The sequence below is a fragment of the Cervus canadensis genome, chromosome 15 (assembly GCF_019320065.1).
Source record: "Cervus canadensis isolate Bull #8, Minnesota chromosome 15, ASM1932006v1, whole genome shotgun sequence".
NCBI lineage: Eukaryota > Metazoa > Chordata > Mammalia > Artiodactyla > Cervidae > Cervus > Cervus canadensis.
Window position 1 is genome coordinate 286895 of NC_057400.1, and position 25300 is coordinate 312194.

General features: G+C 45.4%; 1 long non-coding RNA gene across 1 annotated transcript; it reads left to right on the forward strand.

The window, feature by feature from the left end:
- Nucleotides 1-1735: 1735 nt before the first annotated feature.
- On the forward strand, nt 1736-25300 carry LOC122453954. Its single transcript, XR_006273239.1, has 4 exons — nt 1736-1754; nt 11107-11113; nt 24000-24003; nt 25112-25300. It is a non-coding gene; the product is annotated as an uncharacterized LOC122453954 (long non-coding RNA).

Consider the following 25300-nt stretch of genomic DNA (forward strand, 5'->3'; position numbering starts at 1 on the left):
GGTTTCTTACAAGTTCTCTTCAAACCAGCTAAAGGGCTAATCTTCCCAGTGTTAAACTCTGGGTTAGGGTGTCTAATATGGGGTGCAAACCCCTCACTCCCAAGGGGAGCATTTCAGCACCAATGGGAGCCCCTCCTCTTCAGGGTTTCTCACCAGGGGCATGCTTCTCCTCTCTTCCTATCAGATTCCACCTGGACCTTTATATATAGGCTTGGTTGTGGAAGAGATGTCCTGCTAGTTTTCAGGTTGATTTCAGTGAGAGTTGTTTTGCATGTAGTTTTATTTTTAACGTGTTTGTGCGGAGAGGAGAACGCACTTCTCATCCTTGACCACCTTGATTTCTCTGGCGTGCTCCTGTTGTAAGCCCTCAGCCCAGCAGCCCACTTCCATAGTGATGCCCGTTTGAAAACTTGACACAGTAAGTCCCCTATGAGCAGACAAGCTGTGTCCCGAGAGTGCGTTCCTAAGTCCAATTTGTTCATAAGTCCAACAAAGTTAACCTAGGTAGGCAATAACAAAATAAGCAATATAGTATTATACTGTAATAGGACCATAATACTTTTCACAGAATTAATACGTAAGAAACAAAAACATAAAATAGTAAAGAAAATATTTTTAACCTTACGGTGATCATTGAAAAAGCAAGAGAGTTCCAGAAAAACATCTATTTCTGCTTTATTGACTATGCCAAAGCCTTTGACTGTGTGGATCACAATAAACTGGAAAATTCTGAAACAGATGGGAATACCAGACCACCTGACCTGCCTCTTGAGAAACCTGTATACAGATCAGGAAGCAACAGTTAGAACTGGACATGGGACAACAGACTGGTTCCAAATAGGAAAAGGAGTACGTCAAGGCTGTATATTGTCACCCTGCTTATTTACCTTATATGCAGAGTACATCATGAGAAATGCTGGGCTGGAGGAAGCACAAGCTGGAATCAAGATTGCTGGGAGAAATATCCAATAACCTCAGATATGCAGCTGACACCACCCTTATGGCAGAAAGTGAAGAACTAAAGAGCCTCTTGATGAAAGTGAAAGAGGAGAGTGAAAAAGTTGGCTTAAAGCTCAACATTCAGAAAACTAAGATCATGGCATCTGGTCCCATCACTTCATGGGAAATAGATGGGGAAACAGTGGAAACAGTGGCTGACCTTATTTTTCTGGGCTCCAAAATCACTGCAGATGGTGATTGCAGCCATGAAATTAAAAGATGCTTGCTCTTTGGAAGGAAATTTATGACCAACATAGACAGCATATTAAGAAGCAGAAACATTACTTTGCCAACAAAGGTCCGTCTAGTCAAGGCTATGGTTTTTCCAGTGGTCATGTATGGATGTGAGAACTGGACTGTAAAGAAAGCTGAGCACCGTAGAATTGATACTTTTGAACTGTGGTGTTGGAGAAGACTCTTGAGAGTCCCTTGGACTGCAAGGAGATCCAACCAGTTCATCCTAAAGGAGACCAGTCCTGGGTGTTCATTGGAGGGACTGATGTTGAAGCTGAAACTCCAGTAGTTTGGCCACCTGATGCGGAGAACTGACTGATTTGAAAAGACCCTGATGCTGGGAAAGATTGAGGGCAGGAGAAGGGGATGACAGAGGATGAGATGGTTGGATGGCATCACTGACACAGTGTACATGGGCTTGGGTGGGAGTTGGTGATGGACAGGGAGGTCTGGCGTGCTGCCATTCATAGGGTCACAAAGAGTTGGACATGACTGAGCGACTGAACTGAACTGAACTGACAGTACTTTGAAAAGTATAGTGCAACAGCTCACATTGAATGAGCAAGCAAGAAGAATTACTGACTGGAGGAGGGAGAAGAGGTGGGAGATGATAGAGCTGAAGGATCATCAGCAGCAGGAGATGGAGGGCAAGCTCAATTTCATTCATGCCTGATGTTGATGAAATGCACTTTCACATCTTTGAAAGTTCTCAACTTAAAGGTTCATATGTAGGGAACTTACTCTAGTGTCCTTTTCCAGATGCGGTGGCCTCTGATGTCTAAGCAGTTCCTATATGCTTTATGATAATATCCCTGGTAACTCTCTCTGCTACCTGCCCTCTTGCAAAGAAGTGATCTACCCACAGACAATGAGGGCGAGTTAGAGCTGAATCCCAGAAATCACCCACCCAAGCCAGATCTCAGTTCAGCTGATGTCCACTCAGCCCTCGTGTTCTAGTCCAGCCACTGGGAAAACCCACTTAGGCTGAATGGGGGTGCCATCTGTCCTAGCATCACTCAACCCTGCCATTTCCCCTGCCCTCTACCCCCTCAACTCTGAGCCTGCATATTTAGCCACCATGCACCTAGGAAAACTCCCAAGCAATCTGTCCTTGAACCTGGGTCTTTTTTGAAAAGATATATTGATTTATTTGCTAGTAAAAGGTCTTATTTGTGGCACGTGGGATCTTCAATCCTTGCTAAGGCATATGAGATCCTTTTGTCAAGTTGCAGCATGTGGGATCTTTAGCTGTGACCTGCAGGGTCCAGTTTGCCAACCAGTGATTGAGCCCAGACCCCTGCACTGGGAGTGTGGAGTCCCAGTCACCGGACCACCAGGGAAATCCAGGGCCTGAATCTTTAGAGTCCTGTGTCGTTGGATTTTCTTGTTCTTGTCATGGTCAGCGTGCTATCCCATCTCTAGTGGGTTTTGAGCTGGAGTTGCCTCAAAATTACCCAGAGGTGCTGACTCAGGAGGTCTGGGGCAAAGGCAGGTATACTGTGCCTTGCTGCTGCTGGTGATGTGGGAGTGGGGGAGGGGATACCGTGAGGACCGCCAGGGCAGGGGAGAGCCAGGGCCTGCTGGGGTGGGGTCTTGGCCCTGCTCCTCTAACTGAGCAGCCTTGGGTAAGAGCCAGGCGCTCCCTGGGCTCACTCTCTGCGTTTCCAAAGTGGGGATGATGCCCACACCTGTCTCACACCATTGTTTCTAGATGGACGGAGAAGTCAGTGTTGATGGAGACTCACTTTTGGTCCCCAGGCAAGTGTGACCTCTGTGTCCGCATCCTCAGATACCTGCAGTACCCACATCCCCACGGTGCACCATAGATGCCCCTGGTCCTCCTCACAGGGCCACACTGTCTTCAGGAAAAGAGAAGGAAAGGAGAAGTGAAGATAAGGAAGTTCTCCCAACCACTGGCTGAGTTTCATATGACAAGAAAGTCTATTACCAAACCTCTCTGACAGGCTGGGCATGCAAATAACAGCAGCTACTGATCAGTCTCACTTAGCAGGAGACACTGCTGTAAGTTTATGTTTTGTCACTATGATCTTTGTCCATTTATCTCCTCCAACTTTCCAGAACACCGTGCGGACCCAAGGGCATGCAGTGAAGCCAGGATTGGCAGCCAGATGGCCTCTTTTGGGCCTGGCGGTGACCATGCCCCGCACTACCTCCATCTGGGGCTCCAGGCCCTGTTCATGACCACTGTCTTCCCTCCCCTTCCTCCTGAGATGGTCCTCTGGAAGGACTCAGAACACAGCAGAGCCCTCTCCTCCAGCCCTGCCCACTCTCTTCCCCATGACTTCAGACACTCTGCTTGTTCCACATGTGTCTGAACTAGGCATTTCCCCCCCAGGGAGGTCAGTTTTAAATTCTGTTTGTCCAAACTGAGTCTTTTAGGATGTTAGCTTGGTGGTATCCCCAGCTTCATTTCACGTTTTCCCAGAAAGGGTCAGGCTGGGACCCTTTTTTGGACCTAGTTTCTTCTGGAATCTTTAGTGGATGGCTCATAGGAAGGGAATGAGATATTTCACAAGAGCTTCTAGATTATAACCTCTCCTGCCCCTTAACTCTGGAAGAGCAATAATGGCTACTAGATGCTATGCTTATATTCATACATCTAAATCTGTTATTTCACAAGTGAAGAAACCCAGGTACAGAGATGTTGGATAACTTACCCGAGGTCACACAGCTAGTAAGAGGCAGAGCTGGGCCTGGTTTGAGAGACCATAGTCTTAACCAGTATCTGTCCTGACTCATGCTCAGCTACTGCTGACAAAATGCCTTGTCAGTCTTCCATTTTTCCTGGGAGGGAAGGCTTAGAAGGCAAGTTCTTCCCTGACTGGGTTGTGCAACTCTTCCTTCCTGGCTCCCTCATCATCTTCCTGGCTCTTGTACTGCAGGTGTTGTGTTCAGGTCCCCGGTTTCTCTGCACAGTGGCTCTGTTTGCAAGTGTTTCTGCCTCCTTGGGATCAGGGTGAAGGGGGTGGGGGTTTTGGAGTGGCAGTTGAGGACACAGGTGTGATTTTGAACACGGCCAGTTCCATGAAGGGTCGCCATATCAACAGTCTCTGGACTTCTTCACGGACCTCCTGTCCACTGCTGCATCTCCCCTCTTTGACTCCTCTTCATCCTTTGGGATCCTGTGGCTGTCACAGAAGGAAAACTCTTTATTCAAGAAATTCACTTCATAGCCTTTATAGAACAAAGGTTTTCCAGCCCTAACAGAAGGGGGAAGCAAAACCAGCATCCGGGGCAAGTGTTTCTTATTAGACATGTGCTTCATGGGACCTGTTTAGAATCATGCCGTTTCTAGTGTCTGCATTTTCAGGAGAAGTCCCCCCTCCAGATGACAGTGCATGCTTGGCTTCTAGAACCCGCCCACACCATCCATTTTCACTGAGGTTCTGGCTCGTGTGTGTCTTCTCAGACCGGGGGTGCTCTGGACAGGAGAGTAAACCCTGCTTTGCAGAAGAGAGAATAAAGCAGGCAGGGTAGCCAAGAATGAGACTGGACCAGGACGGGAGGAACTGGCGACAGAGGAGGACCCCTCAGAGCCCGGCTGTCTGAAAGCAGATGGAAGCAGATGTCCACCCAGAGACGGCTAATGTGCCGTACCTTGAACAGATGGCCCTGGGGTTGGAAAAACTCTGCTCTTCCCTGGCTGGGCCACCTTGAGAGAGCTGCTCAACCTCTCTGAGGCATATCTTCCTCACTTCCAGAACCGCATGTTGTCAGAGTTGGATGAAATCATATTTTATAGAACCAGGCCAGATCTGGAACCAAGGCACACTCCAAGGCTCATAGGCATGATATTTACACCAATCTCACTGGCAGAATGAAAGTTTCCTTGACTCTCGCCCTTCTCATGGGAAATAATTCAGTTGAGAGGCATAGAAGAGTTGTTTTTTTTTTTTTTTTCATTTATTTTTATTAGTTGGAGGCTAATTACTTTACAATATTGTAGTGGTTTTTGTCATACATTGACATGAATCAGCCATGGGTTTACATGTATTCCCCATCCCAACCCCCCCTCCCACCTCCCTCTCCACCCGATCCGTCTGGGTCTTCCCAGTGCACCAGGCGGGAGCACTTGTCTCATGCATCCAACCTGGGCTGGTGATCTGTTTCACCCTAGATAATATACATGTTTTGATGCTGTTCTCTCAAAACATCCCACCCTCGCCTTCTCCCACAGAGCCCAAAAGTCTGTTCTGCACATCTGTGTCTCTTTTTCTGTTTTGCATATAGGGTTATCATTACCGTCTTTCTAAATTCCATATATATGTGTTAGGATTAGCAAAAGTTTTATTAAGTAGAGCGAAAGAACACTCCTGAGAACAAACGAGGGTGGGCTGTCTGGAAACCAAGAGCAGCCCTCCCACAGGAGGAGCCGGCCTTTTAGAGTGGCCGTCCCACCCGGTGTCCTGCGCCGTCTGATTGACAACTGAAACGCAAGGCGGAGGGGTGGAGGCCAAAACCACAAAGCTAATTTGTTATAAATACGGCATGATAAACCCTGGTTACCTTGAATCACCTTTTAGGTCTTGATGCACCTGTGCCAACCTGTGCTGGCGGTTTTATCTTGCTTGGTTCTGATGTGGCTGGAGACCCAGGGGTGGTCCTTGACCACAAGTGGGAGGATATCTGGGTTTGTTCTGACCCCCCAGAAGGAAGATGAGCCATTCAGGTTGAGGCAGGATCCGCTCATGTCTGCCTAGCTACCTATCAACCTAGAGAGAATTAAAAAGTGCTTTTAGCTGGCTTTCATGCTGCCTTTTTATCCTACTCAGATAAGATCAGCCTTTCCCTGCTGAGCTCACTGATTCCCTTTCTGGTCACTTACAAGCAAAAGAAAACCCTCCGGTCACTGAAGTGAAAGTGTTAGTCACTCAGTCATGTCCGACTCTGCAAAGTGATGGATGGTAGCACGCCAGGCTCCTCTGTCCACGGAACTCTCCAGGCAAAAACACTGGAGTAGGTAGCCATCACCTTCTCCAGAGGAGCTTCCCAACCCAGGGATTGAACCTGGGTCTCTCGAATTGCAGGCAGATTCTTTATCATCTGAGCCACTAGGGAAGCCTGTAATCAATAATTTAAAGTGTCTGATTCACAGTTCTAAATAAAAACTCAGTCTCCTCCCTGCCTCCCTAGGCTCACTGTGCTCTCCCCATCACAAAATCCCCTCTGAACTTTCAACAGTTTAAAAAATATGAGTAAGAAGTTCATGACTCATATTACTTGTTTTCAGATATTTCCTGGGACCAGTTGCAGCATGGTGATCAGTCTTGCCATCATTTGACTGCTTGTTTTCACATACTTAGCAATTCAGACAAACTACCCATTTCACATGTTCCACACTGTTTCTGAACAGTAGCTTATGGGCAACTCCCCATGGCAAATCAACAGTGGGGAACACCCGGAGTCCTCCAGGTGGCATTCTTCCCCATTCTCTTTGAAGTCAGAGTTCCCAGTGGGGACCAGAGTCTGCCCAGTTCCCAGCTGCTGGGGCTGGGCCGTGGTAGAGTACAGAATCTTGGTGTGTCGCCCTTGGTGAGATCCAAGTCCTGGCTCTCTCTCTGTATGGTTGCCTGGCTCTGGCTGAGCTGCTTAATTTCCAGCGTGTTCAGTTTTCATCTGTAAAATGGGGATAGTGCACCTTGGTGGGACAGTTTTAAAGTGTCATTAGAGATTTAGCCTGGGGCTGGCAGGCAGTGAGCCCCCTTCATGGTTAGTGTTGTTATCATGTTGACTGAAAAAAAAAAAAAGCACAACCTAAAAGTTGAGAAGTCTAGGCGGGGTTTTGGCAGACATTCTGAGGACTTCAAGCCTGGAGCACCACATCTCAGATGCTCTGAGAGATTGCTCCAAGGAGGCAAGGGAGGAGCCAGGATCTAAGAGTTTTGGCATCAAAGACCAGGTTCTAGGAACATCAAAAAATTATTGTTAATCAAAGAAAATAAGATATCTGAAGTTAAAGAATTTCCTGCTGTTATGTATATGGGAAGATACAAGAGTCTGGGCTTACTGGGATCATTCATTTGATGTGCACCTCAGCTGTGCAGGGCCAGTGTCCTGTGCTTTCTCATCCTGAGTCTCCTTGGGGTGCACCACTAGGGGAGGAGCTTGCTGCGGTGACTGACTGCTTGAAGGTGAGCATCCTGTTTCTATCCTGAGTTCCCTCTAAGCTTACAGTGTGATGGCTTGATGGCTGCAACATCCTCTGTTTAGTGATATGGCAGGTGGCATTTTCTCATCCACAACCCCCCATCTCTGTTAACATTGTTATCACCATGCCTGCTTGCATTACCTTATTTCTCTGAACAGCTCTTTCAAAACTCAGAGGGCAAGTTTCTGGTTGGTGCTGACCATAGACCCCATCTCTGGCCATTTCCTCTTGATCGTGGTGCTGACTTGGCACTCGTCATCTTCATCCATGCACAGAGGCTCCTGGAGGCTTTTAGGGAAGTGTCACGGGTGAGGATGGGCATTCAGGAGTTTGTTACAGGCTCTTCCATCAGGACTTTCAGTTAAATGCCTTGGCTGCATCTTTCCCTACCAGAGCCCCACCCAGTTGGGGCCCCTCCCGTTCAGTGGCATCCTTTCTGCCCTCGGCGTATGAAGCAGTTAATCTCACCTAGCCCTGCTGCAGCCCCGAACCAGAAGAACATGGAGGGGGTTCCATGGGGACCCCAGGGCTCATGTACGCTGTGCTGCCTCCTCACCCAGGCTTCCTCCTGGCAGATAGGAGCTTGACTGCAGTTGCTGCCTCTCGTCATCAAAAAAGAGAAAGTGCAACTCAGTTTCACCAATGTGTGAAGGTCTTGACATGTTAGTACCTGGTCAAAAAGGTCTCAAATTCCTTTTTTTTTTTTTAAATTTATTTTTATTAGTTGGAGGCTAATTACCTTACAATATTGTAGTGGTTTTTGCCATACATTGACATGAATCAGCCATGGATTTACATGTGTTCCCCACCCCGATTCCCCCTCCCCCAAATTCCTAATAGTGAAACCCCACAACCCAGTTTGGGACTTGAACCCATTGTCTTTTAATTGAGATCCTATACCTGGTCTTAGGACTTAGTGAAGCTCAGGTTCTTTTATGTCTTGTTGCAGAAAGAATTCAGTGAAAGACAAAGTGACAGGTAAAAAGCGCATTTGGTCAGAGAGATACACATTCCATAGACAGTATGCAGTCTGGCTCAAAAGGCAAGAGCAGCCCCAGGACATGGGGTCATCTGGGAAAGTAAGAGCAGCCAAGGGAGAAACACGTTCCACAGACAGTATGACTTCAGAAGGCAAGAGGCCCTGAAATACGGGGTGCTTGGTTTCAGGGGCTGGGTAGTTTCATAAGCTAATGAGGGGGAGGATTATGCCAACTCTTTCAGAGAAAGGGTGGGGATTTTCAAAAACCGCAGCACTGCCCACTTTTGGCCTTTTATGGTTGACCTGGGAACTGCCATGGCCTTGTGTGCGTGTCACTTAGATGCCAATTACAGTAAGCGCGTAACGAGGCTCAAGGTCTACTGGAAGTTGAATCTTTCTCCATCTTGGACCTAGTTTTTTCTAACCAGTTTATGCCATATCCTCAAGGGCCATGTCATTCATTCCCTTAAAGCTTGTGCCCTGCTTCCCTTCCTCCTATTTCCAAAGGGCTAGGAAACCCATCAACTAGAACCAGATTTGGGGCCTACCCTCCCTCCTTCCCTCCTCTTTCTCTTCAAACCTACACAGCATGTTAAGTCTCCAGCAACCCCTATGTTAACAACTCTGGGGGGTTAAAAGTAAATAGAAACATGTCCCTTAAGTTGTGAGCCACAGACAGTTATCTGAATGATAGTATTCTGAATAATAATGCGTAATGCCTAGAGCAGGAGAGTAACCCTCAGACCTCCGGCAGAACAAAGGAGGGTATGAGGGTTGTGGCTTGAGTGGACCAGAGAAGCCTTCAAGGTAGGAAGGGGCTCCTCCTGTGGGTGTCTTAGGAAGAGCAAGTGTTGGGCATGTGGGCCTGAAGAACCATGATTCCTGGTAGAAGTTCCAGGATGATGCGAAGGCAGGATGATGGGGTACAGCCCCAGGTTCAGGCATTCTTATGGTTGGCTTGGAAACCTTCATTCTTCATGACTCATGCCCAGGCTGCCCTCGTCTGAAGGTTCCTGTGATTTTCCTCTAGGTCCCAGGATAACCCACATATGCACTAAACGGATCAAGAACATAGCTCCTGGGGCAGGTGACCACATCCTGCTGGACTCTGCGTTCTCAGCCTGCATAGAATGCAGTTCTGCATGCTATAGGGTTACTCGCAGGATCAGATCACAGTGATCTCAGATAAGGAGCTTGAGTTTGGGCTTTTTCTTGTGGAAAGTAGGGAGTTGCTGTAGATTACGTGGGAAAGGGATGTAAGCAGATAGGGTAGGGGGTCCGAAGAGAAACAGATCTAGACATGTGTGTGTGTACTCAGTCACTTCAGTTGTGTCCAACTCTTTGTGACCCAATGGACTATAACCCACCAGGCTCCTCTGTCCATGGGATTCTCTAGGCATGAATACCGGAGTGAGTTGCCATGCCCTACTCCAGGGGATCTTCCAGACCCAGGGATCAAACCTGTGTCTCCTGCATCTTGTCTCCTGCATTGCACGCAGACTCTACCCACCTAAGGTAAACAGTTTCAATTTTGGCCTAAGCTGTTTTGGGATCTAAGTCTGGCCACAGTGCTTGCTGTTGAACGGATCTCAGTAACTGATGATCTTAATGGAAGTGAGGGAATGCAGGAACTAAGGGAAAGCAATCAAGAAACAATACTTCTGTGATAAAACAGAGTTCTAATTCCTCCTCAAAGGCTATACATCACAATCTGATACAGTCATTGAGGTCTGCAGGATCTAAGGCCCCCACCTGGGTGGACAATGGAATATTAATATTGACCTTTGTGACTTCAACTAGAGCTTGGACTCTGTTGACCTTGGTCCCAATTCTATGCTGAATTTTCCTCTGCTTCAAGCTCCCCTCATGAATATGAATATCCTCTTAATACTTTCCCAATTTTGCCATTTGGGGAGACACTGCTTAAGGAAATTTCCTAGGTGTTCTTACTTGCTGCAAGTAATAAGTCCTCCTTTCTTTTAATATTTGTCTTGGCTTTGTCTTTTGGCTTGACAACCACCAAGAGGCCAACCAAATTTTCAGGATAACAGGGACATGGTCAGATTTTATGTTACAGTGATTTTTCTTTGGGGGAACATTACACTGGAGGCTTAGGGCACTGGCTAACTCTTACTTCTTGCCCTGATCTAACACTTTGTGTCCTGAGCCTTTGTGAGGGATTAGACCTGGCCCTGGGTATGGGAACAAAGGCCAGGAGGATGGATCTGAAGGTACAAATTTTTTAAAAAAAGAAAAAAAAAAAACAAACATTTCTCAGGATGATTTGGGCTGAAAGCAAAGAAGCCCAACTACAAGCGGCTTTAAGAAGAAGGATTTGTGCCTTATGCCTTGACAGAGACACAGCCAAGAATGGCCCCAGAGCTTGTGCACTGGCTCCAGATGTGCTTGGAGACCCAGGCATTTTTCATCTTCCCCCTCAGCCATCCTCTCCCTGAAAAAGATGCTTCCCTAGTGGTTGAGGGAAGATGACAGCCTTTCCAGGCAGCAGCAGAGAGGGCTCCTTTTCATCCACTCCTATCAGTAGAAAAAAACCTCCTTCCCCGGGAGGCCCCAGAAGAAGTCCCAACACATGTCATTAGTCAAGTCTGGTCCCAGCACCCAGGACTCTGGACAGCATGGGAAGGTGGGGTGTGCCATTCTCTGCCACTGGAGTCAAGAGGGCCGTGCTCGTGGAGACCAAGGTGGGGAGGGGGGTGGACAACAGGCCCCCAGTCACATCCCACATACCTGCAGCCCTGCAAGGTTCATTTCTCTGTCCCCTATATTGGGATTCAGAATGGAGTTCTCACAACAACGGGGAGCATCCTTTTATGGGAATGGGGGTACTGAGAATTCAGCATTCTCCATCACAGCCAGACTCCACGGGAATCTAGGAACTGCTGCAGCAGTGTGGTCCACTGAGACAGAGAAGGCTGCTGGGTCCATGGAAGGAAGAAAGGGTCCCCCGGGTGCTTTCCTGGGATCATGGGTGAATCAGGGGCTTAATCAGCAATCAGGCAGTGCTCTCAAGTGGCAGTGCTGAGTCATTTTGTTGTTGTTCAGTTGCTAAGTTGTGTCCAACTCTTTTCGACTCCATGGACTGCAGCATGCCAGGTTCCTCTGTCCATGGGATTTCCCAGGCAAGAATACTGGAGTGGATTGCCATTTCCTTCTCCAGGGGATCTTCCTGCCTCAGGAATCAAACCCATGTCTCCTGCTGTATTTAGCCATTAGGCACAATTAATAGCTTAAAATTTTTAACCATGTGCATATATTCTTTTTTCCAGCTCAATCAAGAAACCAGTAGACAGTAGTTTCTATGATCCAGAAGCCCTTCCCTGGGGTCTTCTCCGATGTGCAGTTTGCTGCTACGGATTGTCCTCGTGGCTCCGAGGCGCCTCCCTGAGTCTCCAGGGCCCCAGTGCAACGTCAGGAAGTAAAGCTTGGGCCCCCTGTCCTGGCGTCCAACCCTGGCTCCTCTCATACATGTCCTGGGTTAGAACATCCCCTATGATGTTCTTGACCCTGGGGCAGAAGGTCTCTACACAACTATGCAGTAAACCTCTGGTTGACTCATCTCTCTCCCTCTCTCTCTTTTTTTTTAGAAGAGGATTTAGGCTTTACAGCATAGCTAAAAATTCCATTGAAGAGCCTGCCTCTGTTTGGAGAGGTTCAGACAGTGAAGAATCTGCCTGCATAGCCTATAGTCCATGGGGTCACAAAAAGTCAGACAGGACTGAGTGACTTAACACTTTCACTCATTGGTGAAAAGCCAACTGAAAAAGTGCTGACAGCCCCGATGACTGCAGTTTTTTTGCATTTCACCAGGGATTCTGGAGTTGTGTGACACTGGAGATCTCAATGTGAAACCAGCCCATTTTACTGATGAAGACGTTGAGGGTTACAGGGGAGATGGGGTGGAACTTGAATTTTACTCCTCCCAGAAAGTCCTGGAGGCTCCATCATGAGCAGGGCTCTGGGCTCTGACACTTCCTGCCCTCTGGTTCCACTTCCAGGGTCTCCTAGGACATGCAACTGAGTCTAGTGTGGGCTCCAGGGCAGAATATTCCTAAGGTGGCAAGGGACAAGATCCAAGTCTGACCTGGGCAGAGGTGTGATACTGCATGCAGCCCTGAAGACCTTACTTACAGGGAAGCTGTGGTGTGTCTGTGGTGGGTACCAGCTCCGAGGGGGCAAAAGTAGAAGCCCTTAGAGGTGGGGAACTGCAGCCATTGGCCGATCCCACGGCCTCTCAGATGAAGGCTGCTTCTCTGTAAGTAACCAGGCCCAGCCAGGGAGTTCGGAAGGCACCCTGGTGGTCCTTGCCGAGGCTGAAGTCCACACAGTCATGCATGGGTCTAGGTGACGATCTGAGAGTCAAGGGTGATGAGCACCAGGAATGCGTCCTGAGACGTCCTCCGTCTGTCTTCTTTTTAGGTGTTTCCATGTTCCTTCGGGGCAGTACTTCTTAATCACCCGAGTCTTCAGAACCATTCCCTCCTAAGGTCGTTTTCCTCAAAACTGACCTGCCAAAGCCCACTTCAGGGATTCTGATACTAGTCTGGGGTGACAATTTTGAACATTTCCCCGGGTGATTCGGGTAAGTGAGCCCATGATTCCCGACCCTGCCTCCTCCGCACTGCCCATCAGCGAGGGGGCGGGGGGCCGGAAAGGGAAGGGCTGAGGGGGTGATTGGCAGGGCTGAGTGGGCGGAGCTCAGACTCCGGGCTCAGGATGTGAGTCTCTACCCTTTATCCCCTTGCCTCTGCCCAGAGTGCCAGCTGCTCTCGAGGTCCTACCTGAGCCCCTGCCGTTTACCTTGACTCTCTGCTCACATCCGTGCTCACCTCTTTGTGTTTTCAACATTCAGCTGGAACGTCTGATGCTTTTCACCTTTAGGAAACCTACCTAGTAGCTTTTTCCTAAGCCCCTGACTTCACAAACTGCACCCCTGGGGGGACATTCTCTACATCTGCTTCACAGTTTAAACTCAGATGCTCTTGCCTCTTCCTAGGTCCTGTTTTCATTTCCTAGTAAAGCTAGCCAAGGGCTAAATTTGTTGAGCATTGAAATAAGAAAATGTCTGTGAGAATAAAATGTAGGTGGAAAGAACAAATAAATCAATTAAAGAATGAATGAATGATTGCACACTCTGCACACCCCTGTCAGTGTCTAACACTCGGTCACTCGCATTCGCTTCTACACTCCTCCCTCTTCACTGAGTGGTTGAGGTTGGCAGCGATTTAGCTTTTTTAAATTTTATTTTATTATTGAAATTTGATTTACAATGTGTTAAATTTTAATATATGGCAAAATGATTCAGTTATATATACACATACCCTTTTTCACATTCTTTTCCATTGTAAATTATTGCAAGATACTGACTATAGTTCCCTGTGCTATAGGTCCTTGATGTTTATCCATTTTATATATGGTAGTGTGCATCTGTTAGTCCAAAACTCATAATTTATCATTCCACCCACCTTCCCCTTTGGTAACCATGGATTTGTTTTCTATGTGAATCTGTTTATGTTTTGTAAATAAACTCATTTGTGTCATTTTTTAAGTTGCACATATAAGTGATATCACATTTGTCTTTCTCTGTCTAACTTATTCACTTAGTATGGTGATCTCTAGGTCTCCACTCATGTTGCTCTGAATGACATTATTTCATTACTTTTTATGGTGGAGTAATATTCCATTGTATATACATACATCATATCTTCTTTATTCATTCATCTGCTGATAGACATATAGATTGTTTCCAAGTCTTGGTTACTGTAAACAGTGCTGCTATGAGCATTGAGGTGTGTGTATTTTTTCTTTTTTTGTTTTTTTTTTTTACTTTATTTATTTATTTATTTTTATTAGTTGGAGGCTAATTACTTCACAACATTTCAGTGGGTTTTGTCATACATTGATATGAATCAGCCATAGATTTACATGTAATCCCCATCCCGATCCCCCCTCCCACCTCCCTCTCCACCCGATTCCTCTGGGTCTTCCCAGTGCACCAGGCCCAAGCACTTGTCTCATGCATCCCACCTGGGCTGGTGATCTGTTTCACCATAGATAGTAATACATGCTGTTCTTTTGAAATATCCCACCCTCACCTTCTCCCACAGAGTCAAAAAGTCTGTTCTGTATTTCTGTGTCTCTTTTTCTGTTTTGCATATAGGTTATCATTACCATCTTTCTAAATTCCATATATATGTGTTAGTATGCTGTATGTTCTTTATCTTTCTGGCTTACTTCACTCTGTATAAGGGGCTCCAGTTTCATCCATCTCATTAGAACTGATTCAAATGAATTCTTTTTAATGGCTGAGTAATATTCCATGGTGTATATGTACCACAGCTTCCTTATCCATTCATCTGCTGATGGGCATCTAGGTTGCTTCCATGTCCTGGCTATTATAAACAGTGCTGCATGAACATTGGGGTGCACGTGTCTCTTTCAGATCTGGTTTCCTCAGTGTGTATGCCCAGAAGTGGGATTGCTGGGTCATATGGCAGTTCTATTTCCAGTTTTTTAAGAAATCTCCACACTGTTTTCCATAGTGGCTGTACTAGTTTGCATTCCCACCAACAGTGTAAGAGGGTTCCCTTTTCTCCACACCCTCTCCAGCATTTATTGCTTGTAGACTTTTGGATAGCAGCCATCCTGACTGGCGTGTAATGGTACCTCATTGTGGTTTTGATTTGCATTTCTCTGATAATGAGTGATGTTGAGCATCTTTTCATGTGTTTGTTAGCCATCTGTATGTCTTCTTTGGAGAAATGTCTGTTTAGTTCTTTGGCCCATTTTTTGATTGGGTCATTTATTTTTCTGGAATTGAGCTGCAGGAGTTGCTTGTATATTTTTGAGATTAATCCTTTGTCTGTTTCTTCATTTGCTATTATTTTCTCCCAATCTGAGAGCTTCCTCTGGTTGTATGCCCAGGACTGGGATTGAAAGATCACGTGGTGGTTCTATTTTTAGTTTTTTGAGGAAATTCCACATTGTTTTCCATGGTGGCTGCCCCAGTGTGCATTCCCACCACACCCATTCCAGCATTTGCTATTTGTAGACTTTTAAATGACGGTTATCCTGACCTGGTGAAGTTACACCTCATTGTAATTTTAATTTGCATTTCCTTGATAATTAGCAGTGCCAAGCATCTTTTCGTGTGTCTATTAACCATCTGTATGTCTCTCTGAAGAAATGCCTACTCAAGTTTTCTGACCATTTCTTGACTGGGTTGTTTTTGTTGTTGTTGTTCTTGTATGGGCTGTTTGTATATTTTGGAAATTAATCCCTTGCCTGTTGCATTGTTTGCAAGTATTTTCTCCCATTCTATAGATTGTCTTTCTGTTTTGTTTATGGTTTTCTTTGCTGTGCAAAAGCTTGCAAGTTTGATTAGGTCACATTTGTTTATTTTTGCTTTTATTTCTATAGGCTTGGAGACTGACCTAAGAAAATATTCCTATGATTTATGTCAGAGAATGTTTTTCCTATATTCTTTTCTAGAAATTGTATGGTGTCATGTCTTGTAGTTGACATTTATTTTTGTGTATGGTGTGAGTGTGTGTTCAAACTTCATTGATTTACGTATGGCTGTCTGCTTTCCCAACACTACTTGCCGAAGAAACTGTCTTTTCTCCATTGTGTATTCTTGTGTTCTTTGTTGAAGATTAATTGACCATAGGTAACTTAATTTGATTTGATTTGATCTGCTTAGTACTTCCTGACTGAATCAGCCAGCTCAGACAGGTCCCTCAAAGCCCCACTTTTTATCATGTTCACCTCCTTCTGTTGTCCAGCAGATGGCCTCGTTATATATCTGGGCATCTCCTGCTCTTAGGGCACTTGGGGTGACATTCTCAGGCCTAAGATTCCACCACCAGATTACCAACCACTTCTGCTGCTTTTTCCGGTCAGCTGTTCCCCATGCTAGCTGACCTATTTATACTTTGCTGGTCAGTTGCCATGGAATAGTGCACAGCAAGCAGTTTCATGCCTTGGCTGACTTCTCCATATGCTGCCTGATGAAAGTAAGCTTGAGAGGGGGTGGGGTTCGTGGAGCCCTGGGGGTTGGCACCTGTATCTGTAATGCTGTGTGTTGGCCAGCACCTCCAGAAAGTCATAGGTTTTTCACATCTAAATCATGTGTATTCCTTGACCAATACATCCTGAGTTATTTCAAGTATACCAAGGGATTGAAGTGATAACTAAAGGCCTTTGAATTGGGGGGTACCCCTGGGTTATCTTGACTGGATAGTGATCTAGGTGGTAACCTGTGGGAGTGGGAGAACCAGGTGGCTCAAAAACGTGAGGATTGGTGCAAACAGTCCAAACCTGAAGCCCATCACCTTTATCCCTCCCATCCCTGTCCCACTGCCTCCTTTGCTGACTTCATGCATCACTATCACCACTATTAGAACTCATACCAAGACTCCAACCATTACCACGGCTACCTCCTCATCAATATCCCATTCCAGCCCCAAGCAGGGCAAGCCACCACCCTGCCATCGGCAGCAGCAACACCTACACCAACCCCAAGACTATTGCTGCCACCGTAACCATCAGCACCCCTGCCCCACTCCAACTCCAAGACTACTACATCACCACCACCCCCATTCCATAGTTAGCTCAGCTGTCTTCACCAAAATCCCTGTGGCTGAAGAGCTGAGGGACCCTTTCCCATACCATATACCTGCCTAGACTTCACTATTCTTTCTGTATTGTCCTGGAGGCATGCTGCTACTGCTGCTAAGTCACTTCAGTCGTGTCTGACTCTGTGCGACCCCATAGACGGCAGCCCACCAGGCTCCTCTGTCCCTGGAAGGCATATTTAAGGCCAATTTCACTTGTATAGTGGGGGTGGGTGGACTAATGAGGTAGATTCAGGTGGATAATAACATTGGAAGAACCTACTCACCCTAGACAGCAGAGTACCTTGAATTCACCCTGCTTATTTAACTTATGCAGAATACATCATGCAAAATGCTGAGCTGAATGAACCCCAAGCTGGAATCAAGGTTGCCAGGAAAAATATCAACAACCTCAGATAGGCAGATGATACCAGTCTAATGGCAGAATGTAAAGAGGAACTAGAGTCTCTTGATAAAGGTGAAAGAGGAGAGAGAAAAGCTGGCTTAAAACTCAACATTCAAAAAGCTAAGATCATGGCATCCAGTCCCATCACTTCATGGCAAATAGTTGGGGGAAAAAAGTGGAAACAGTGAAAGATCTGATTTTCTTGGGCTCCAAAATCAGTGTGGATGGTGACTGCAGCCATAAAATTAAAAGACGCTTACTCCTTGGGGAAAAGCTATGACAAACCTAGACAGCATATTAAAAAGCAGAGGCATTACTTTGCTGGCAAAGGTCCATATAGGCAAAGCTGTGGATTTTCTAGTAGTCATGTACAGGTGTGAGAGTTGGACAATAATGAAGGCCGATTGCCGAAGAATTGATGCTTTTGAACTGTGGTATCAGAGAAGACTTAATAGACTTGAGTTTGAGCAAACTTTGGGAGATAGTGAAGGACAGGGAGGTCTGGCATGCTGCAGTCCATAAGGTCGCAAAGAACTGGACACAACTTAGCAATTGAACAGTAACAAAAACCTTGAATTTCGAGCTGGTAAATATGAACTTAATGCTCAGGGTTTTTTTTGTTTGTTTGTTTGAGTTCAGAGAACTTCCTGAGCAGAAAGTTACATGAAAACCCCCCAAACCAGTGGAGGTTGAGAGTCAATAATCATTCAAACCAGTGGACACTGGACATCTGTGAAGAGTAACATGGCAATCTGAGGGAGGTGGGCAGGGGGAGGCAGGCACAGTGGGCAAGACAGACTAAGAGGAGGTGACCTTTGAGTAGGGAAGGAACCAGTCATCTGAAGATTGGACAAAGAGTGTTCCCAAGAGAAGAGCCGGCAGGTGCAAAGGCTCTGGGGTGTTGCAGAACTGAACTCCCTTGAGGAGTAGGGAGGCACTGATGGCCTATGTGGGCTGGTGCCTTCTCCTTTACTAAAGAGTGAAATAAGACTTTACAGGGGTTAAATTACATAACATGTCCTCAGCACATGCCGTGTTCCTTAGCACACACTTTGTGCACATGAAACACAGGACCTACCCGTTACTACACTCTTGACCTTTTAGAAACTTTTACCTCTTGTCTCCTCCACCTCCTCCTGGCGTTCATGCCTGGTTTCGGGGGATGTACTGATTTTTATGAAGTAGTTGAGTAGTGTTGGGAAAGCACAGGTTAGTAGGTGAAAATAAAATGAATACACTTCATTTGTTTAGAAATGGAGAGAGATCATATTGAGGTGGGCAGGTCAACACGGCTTGATAAATGAGATGCATGAATTTGAATTCAGTCCCACCAGATCCTACTAGTGAAAATGTACCTTCAGGATATTTACTGTTTTCTAAAATATTACGTGTTTCTACCTCCTGGAGAAACTTTTTGTTTCAGTTCTTAGAACAGAGAATTAGACATTCCTGGCCATATACCTCCACACCACACAAAGCAGGATCTTTACTTTGCGTAACAAATCTTCATGTTTTAATTTTCCATATGTAGAACATAAACCAAGTGTTCACCTTCTGTGAAAAAAAGTATAGAATCCCCTGATTTGGGTACTAAATGCTGACCTTGAGTTTGAATTATTGGTGGCCAGGACAATGAACATTCTAGAACAGCTCTTGCAGGACCAAACACCCCTCAGAGCCAAGCCAGCATCAAACTGAGTTTCCTGGGTAGAATACAAGAGCCAAACACTATTCACATCACAATGGTATTTTCACCGGTACACTTTTGGCACAGATTTTATTTGCTTGTTAATCATCTAGGAGAAATCTTTCCTTCCATGAAGTAACATAATCTCTTCCAAACTTCTTGAAATGCACAGACCTCCTGGTCTAACTGTTCTAAACAAGAAAGAGTGTAGAGGCGGAGATGAGAACTACCATGCTTATGCTGTCTGCTTGTGTGCGTGCACAGTAGTGTCTGACTCTTTAAGACCCCAGGGCCTGAAAAAAAAAATGAAAAAAAAAAAAAAAGACCCCAGGGCCTGTAGCCTGACAGGCTCCTCTGTCCACGGAATTTTCCAGGCAAGAATGCTGGAGTGAGCTGCCATCTCCTTCTCCAGAGGATCTTCCTGACCAAGGGATTGAATCCACATTTCTTGCAGCTAATGCATTAGCAGGTATGTTCCTTGTCATGTGCTACCTGGGAAGTCCTGAGAACCACCATCTGTTGTTGTTGTTTAGTTGCTGAGTTGTGATCTCATAGATTGCAGCACGCCAGGCTTCTCTGTCCTTCACTATCTCCTAGAGCTTGCTCAAACTCATGTCCGTTGAGTTGGTGATGTGATCCAACCATCTCATCCTCTGTTGCCCCGTTTTAATCCTGCCCTCAATCTTTCCCAGCATCTGGGTCTTTTCCAATGAGTATACACTTCACATTAGGTGGTCAAAGAATTCGACCTTAAACTTCATCATCAGTCTTTTTAATGAATATTCCGGGTTGATTTCCTTTAGAATTGACTGGTTTGATCTCCTTGCAGTCCAAGGAACTCTCAAGAGTCTTTCTTGGCACCACAATTCAAAAGCATCAATTCTTTGACATTGAGCCTTCTTTATGGTCCAATTCTCACATCTGTACATAACTACCGGAAAAACCATAGCTTTGACTATAAGGAATATTGCTAGCAAAGTGATGTCTCTGCTGTTTAATATGCTGTCTAGATTTGTCATAGCTTTTCTTCCAAGGAGTAAGCATTTTTTAATTTTATGGCTGCAGTCACTCTTCATAGTGATTTTGGAGCCCAAGGGAATAAAATCTCTCACTTTTCATTTTTTCCCTACCTATTTGTCATGAAGTGATGGGATCAGATACCATGATCTTTGTTTTTTTTTTTTTTTTTATTTATGTATATTTTTTGGCTGAGCCACATGGCTTATGGGATCTTAGTTTCCCAACTGGGAATTGAACCCAAGCCCTTGGCAGTAACAGCGTGAAGCCTTAACCACTGGACAACCAGGGAATTCCCAATCTTTGGTTTTTTTAATGTTGAGTTTTAAGCCAGCTTTTTCACTCTCCTCTTTCACTTTCATCAAGAGGCTCTTTATTTCCTCTTCACTTTCTGCCATTAGAGTGGTGTGATCTACATATCTGAGGTTGTTGATATTTCTCCTGGGCATTCTTGATTCCAGCTTATGATTCATCTAGCCAACATGTCACATGATGTGCTCTGCATATAAGTTAAATAAGCAGAGTGACAATATACAGCCTTGACATAATCCTTTCCCAATCTGGTACCAGTCCATTGTTCCATGTCTAGTTCTAACTGTTGCTTCTTGATCTGCATACAGGTGTCTCAGGAGACAGGTGAGTTGGTTTGGTATTCCCATCTGTTGTTCTGATCCACGCAGTCAAAGACTTTAGCATAGTCAATAAAATAGAAGTAGATTTTTTTTTAATTCCCTTGCTTTGTCTATGATCCAACAAATGTTGGCAATTTGATCTCTGGTTCCTCTTCCTTTTCTAAACCCAGCTTGTACATCTGGGAATTCTCAGTTTGCATACTGATAAAGCTTAGCTTGAAGGATTTTGAGCATTACCTTACTGGCATGTGAAATGAATGCAATTGTGCAGTAGTTTGAACACTGTTTGGCATTACCTTTCTTTGGGATTGGAATTTTTCCAGTCCTGTGACCACTGTTGAGTTTTCCAAATTTGCTGGCATATTGAGTGCAGCACTTTAACAGCATCATCTTTAGAATTTTAAATAGCTCAGGTGGAATTTTGTCATCTTCACAAGTTTTGTTCATAGTAATGCTTCCTAAAGCTCACTTGACTTCATGCTCCAGGATGTCTAGGTGGCCACACCATCATGATTTTCTGGGTCATTAAGATCTTATTTGTATAGCTCTCCTGTGTATTCTTGTCATCTCTTCTTAATCTCTTCTGCTTCTGTTAAGTCCTTACCATTTCTGTCCTTTATTTTGCCCATCTTTGCATTAAATTTTCCCTTGGTATCTCCAATTTTCTTGAAGAGATCACTAGTCTTTCCTATTCTGTTGTTTTCTTCCATTTCTTTGTACTGTTCATTTAAGAAAGCCTTCTCTTCTCTCCTCGCTATTCTCTAGAACTCTGCATTCAGTGTATCTTTCCCTTTCTCCTTTGCCTTTTACTTCTCTTCTTTTCTCAGTTACTTATAAAGCCTCCTCAGACAACCACTTTGCCTTCTTGCGTTTCTTTTTCTTTGGGATGGTTTTGGTCACCGCCACCTATACAGTGTTACGATCCTCCATCTGTAGTTCTTTAGCTACTCTGTCTACCAGATCTCACTCTTTGAATCTATCCATGACGTCTACTGTATACTCATAATGGATTTGATTTAGGTCATACCTGAATGGTTGCATGGTTTTCCCTACATTCTTCAACTTAAACCTGAATTTTGCAATAAAGAGCTGTTGATCTGAGCCACAGTCAGCTCCTGGTCTTGTTTTTAGTGACTGTATAGAGCTTCTCCATCTTCATCTGCAAAGAATATAATCAATCTGGTATCAGTGTTGACCATCTGGTGATGTTCTTGTGTAGCATCATCTTCATGTAGTTGGGAAATGATGTTTGCTGTGACCAGTGTGTTCTCTTGGCAAAACTCCATTAGCCTTTGCCCTGATTCATTTTGTACTCCAAGGCCAAAATTGTCTGTTATTCTAGGTATCTTTTGACTTCCTACTTTTGCATTCCAATCCCCTATGATGAAAAGGACATCTTTTTGTGTTAGTTCTAGAAGGTTTTGTAGGTCTTCATAGAACTGGTCAGCTTCAGCTTCTTTGGCATTAGTGGTTGGAGTATAGAGTTGGATTGCTATGACATTGAATGTTTTGCCTTGGAAATGAACAGAGATCATTCTGTCATTTTTGAGATTGCATCCAAGTATTGCATTTCAGACTCTTTTGTTGACTCTGAGGGATACACCATTTCTTCTAAGGGATTCTTGCCCACAGTAGTAGAAATTATGTTCATCTGAATTAAATTCACCCGTTCTATCCATTTTAGTTCACTGATTCCTAAGATGTCAATGTTTACTCTTGCCACCGTCTGCTTAACCACTTCCAGTTTACCTTGATTACCAGGACAGAGCAGCCTGGCGGGCTACAGTCCATGGGGTAGCAAAAAGTCAGACACAACTGAAATGACTTAGCATGCACATGGACCTAACATTCCAGGTTCTTATGCAATATTTTTTTTTACAGCATTAGACTTTACTTTCACCACCAGACACACCCACAACTGAGCTTTGTTTCTGCCCTAGCCCAGCCTCTTCTTTCTTTCTGGAGATATTTCTCCATTCTCCCCCAGTAGCATGTTGGAGCCTTTTCATACTGTTCTTGGAGTTCTCAAGCAAGGATACTAAAGTGATTTGCCATTCTTTCCTCCAGTGGACCAAATTTCGTGAGAACTCTCCACAATGACCCATCTATCTTGGATGGCCCTGCACAACATGGCTCATAGCTTCTTGAATTGTGCAAGCCCTTTTGCCCTGACAAGGGTGATCTGTGAAGGGGAAGATCTATCATACACCCCAGCAGTTCCATTACTGGGCATACATCCTGAGAAAACCATAATTCAAAAGACAATTCACTCCAAATTTCATTGCAGTACTATTTATAATAGTCAGGACATGGAAGCAATCTAGATGTCCATTGATAGAGTAATAGATAAAGGAGATGTGATACATATAATCAACAGAATATTACTCAACCATAAAACAGGAACAAAATTGGGTCATTTTAAGAGATGTAGATGGATCCTGAAGACTCTCATACAGAGTGAAACAAGTCAGAAACCAAAAAAGAAATATCATCCATTAATGCACACATTTGGAATCTAGAAAAAAATGGTAGAGATGAACTTACTTGCAAAGCAGAAATAGAGACACAAGCATAGAGAACAAATATATGGACACCAAGCAGGAGAGGAGGTGGGATGAATTGGGAGATTGGGATTGACATATATACCCTACCGTGTTTAAAGTGAATAAATGACGAGAACCTGCTATTTATTGCAGAAGTCCGCTGTGGCGACTTAGACGGGAGGGAAACCCAGAAGAGAGGGGCGTGTGCGCACACACGGCTGGTTCACTTCGTGAACAGCAGGGACTAGCACCGTGTCGTGAAGCAGCTCCGCTCCAGTGAAAAAGGACGGGTGACACAGGCACTAGTGAGGAACGTGATCGCGGCGGGCAGGCGCAGTCAGAGGGGAATGCACCCCGTGAGCGGGCGGCCACCGCTTGCTTCCGCCGGTCAGAGGGTCAAAGGCCCAGCGAATCTAGAAATCCAGACATTTCTGGTATGTCTCCTGATTTTTAAATATGGGCAAGTCATTCAAAGTTTTAAGAACCACTGTGTAAGATTGCACTGGAAGATCCACATGGATCGTGGAACTCGGTTACGGGGCGGGGCGGGGGGCAGAGGTGAAGGCTTGTCAAGTGGTCTCAGCACTTTTCCTTATGTTATCCACAAGGATGGAACCTGTGCCACCTATACATGTCCTCTATAGAGCTTAACTCTAGTCCTCCATAGAATTTCACTTATAAAGCAACGTGAGTGTGGGAGAGGGGTCGGGGCGCCAGGGTCTGGCAAATCCCTGAGGGTAAGTGAGAGAGGGACTCTGCCGTGATTTGGATGCTGTATCCCATTAAAATTCATATGTTGAAGCTGTAACACCCCACTTGGTGGCATTTGGAAAGGGTCATTGTGAGGTTAGGGTTAGGTGAGACTGTAGGGGAAGAAAGACTTTGTTTCTATCCTCCTGGGTTTGATAGCTGGGTCTACAAAATAAACTTACAACAGGCATAAAAGGTATGCAAGCTTATTAATTTTTAATACTGTGTGCTCCAAGCATCACAGGGGGAAAAAAAAAAAAGAGCAGTATGGTTTGAGAGCTTATCTACTATTTTAATAGGGGAAGGGGAGGAAGGATGGAAGCCACTGAGAGGAGGGCAAGTGATTTTCAGGGGAGAAGAACGAGGCCCTGGAAGCACTGATGGAGCTATGATGGTTTGTCCCAGTCTGTCTTGGTATGGTGTAACTTTTGGTCCCCTCCCCTGTAAGAAGTCAACTCTCCCTGGTTGATGAAACTCCCAGGGAGGAGATCTGTGACAATTGCGTTCCTTTTGGAGGAGGCTTGGTTTTTAGACAGATGAAAAGGATTCAGAGAAAGCCTATGCCTGCATTTGCTACTTTTCAAATGTCTTCACCTCAAAACATTCAATATGTCAAGGGAGCATGCTTTGGGGTGATGCGTTCTGACCATTCCTTCAAGGCCTCCAGGGTGAGGCCTTCATGATAGGATGAGCACCCTTAGAGGACGCCCTCACCCTCTCCAGCTCTCCTGCTGTCCCCCCATCTGGGAGGACACAGCAGGAAGCTGGTGTCTGCCATCCTGGAAGCAGGCATTAACTGTGCTGGCACCTTGATTTCAGACTTCCCAGCCTCCAGAACTGTGTGCAATAAATGTCGTCTGAGTCCCTGGTCTGTGATAAGTTGTTACAGCAGTCAAGCTGGCTGCACTACTGCCGCAGGCAAACTGGACTCCTTAGGAGAATCAGTCCTGCCATTTCCTTGACCATGAACTAATTGTTGAAAACAACCTTTCCTAATGCCAGCAATTATACTTACTAGATTTGCCACTTTGAGAAGACTTCTTCTTTACTTTCCTTTGTTAGCTTCCCTTGTGGCTCAGCTGGTAAAGAATCCCCCCGCAATGCAGGAAACCTGGGTTCAATCCCTGGGCTGGGAAGATCCCCTGGAGAAGGGAAAGGCTGCCCCGTCCAGTGTTCTGGCCGGGAGGGTTCCGTGGACCGCATGCATAGTCCACGGGGCTGCAGAGTCAGACACGACTGAGAGTTTCACTT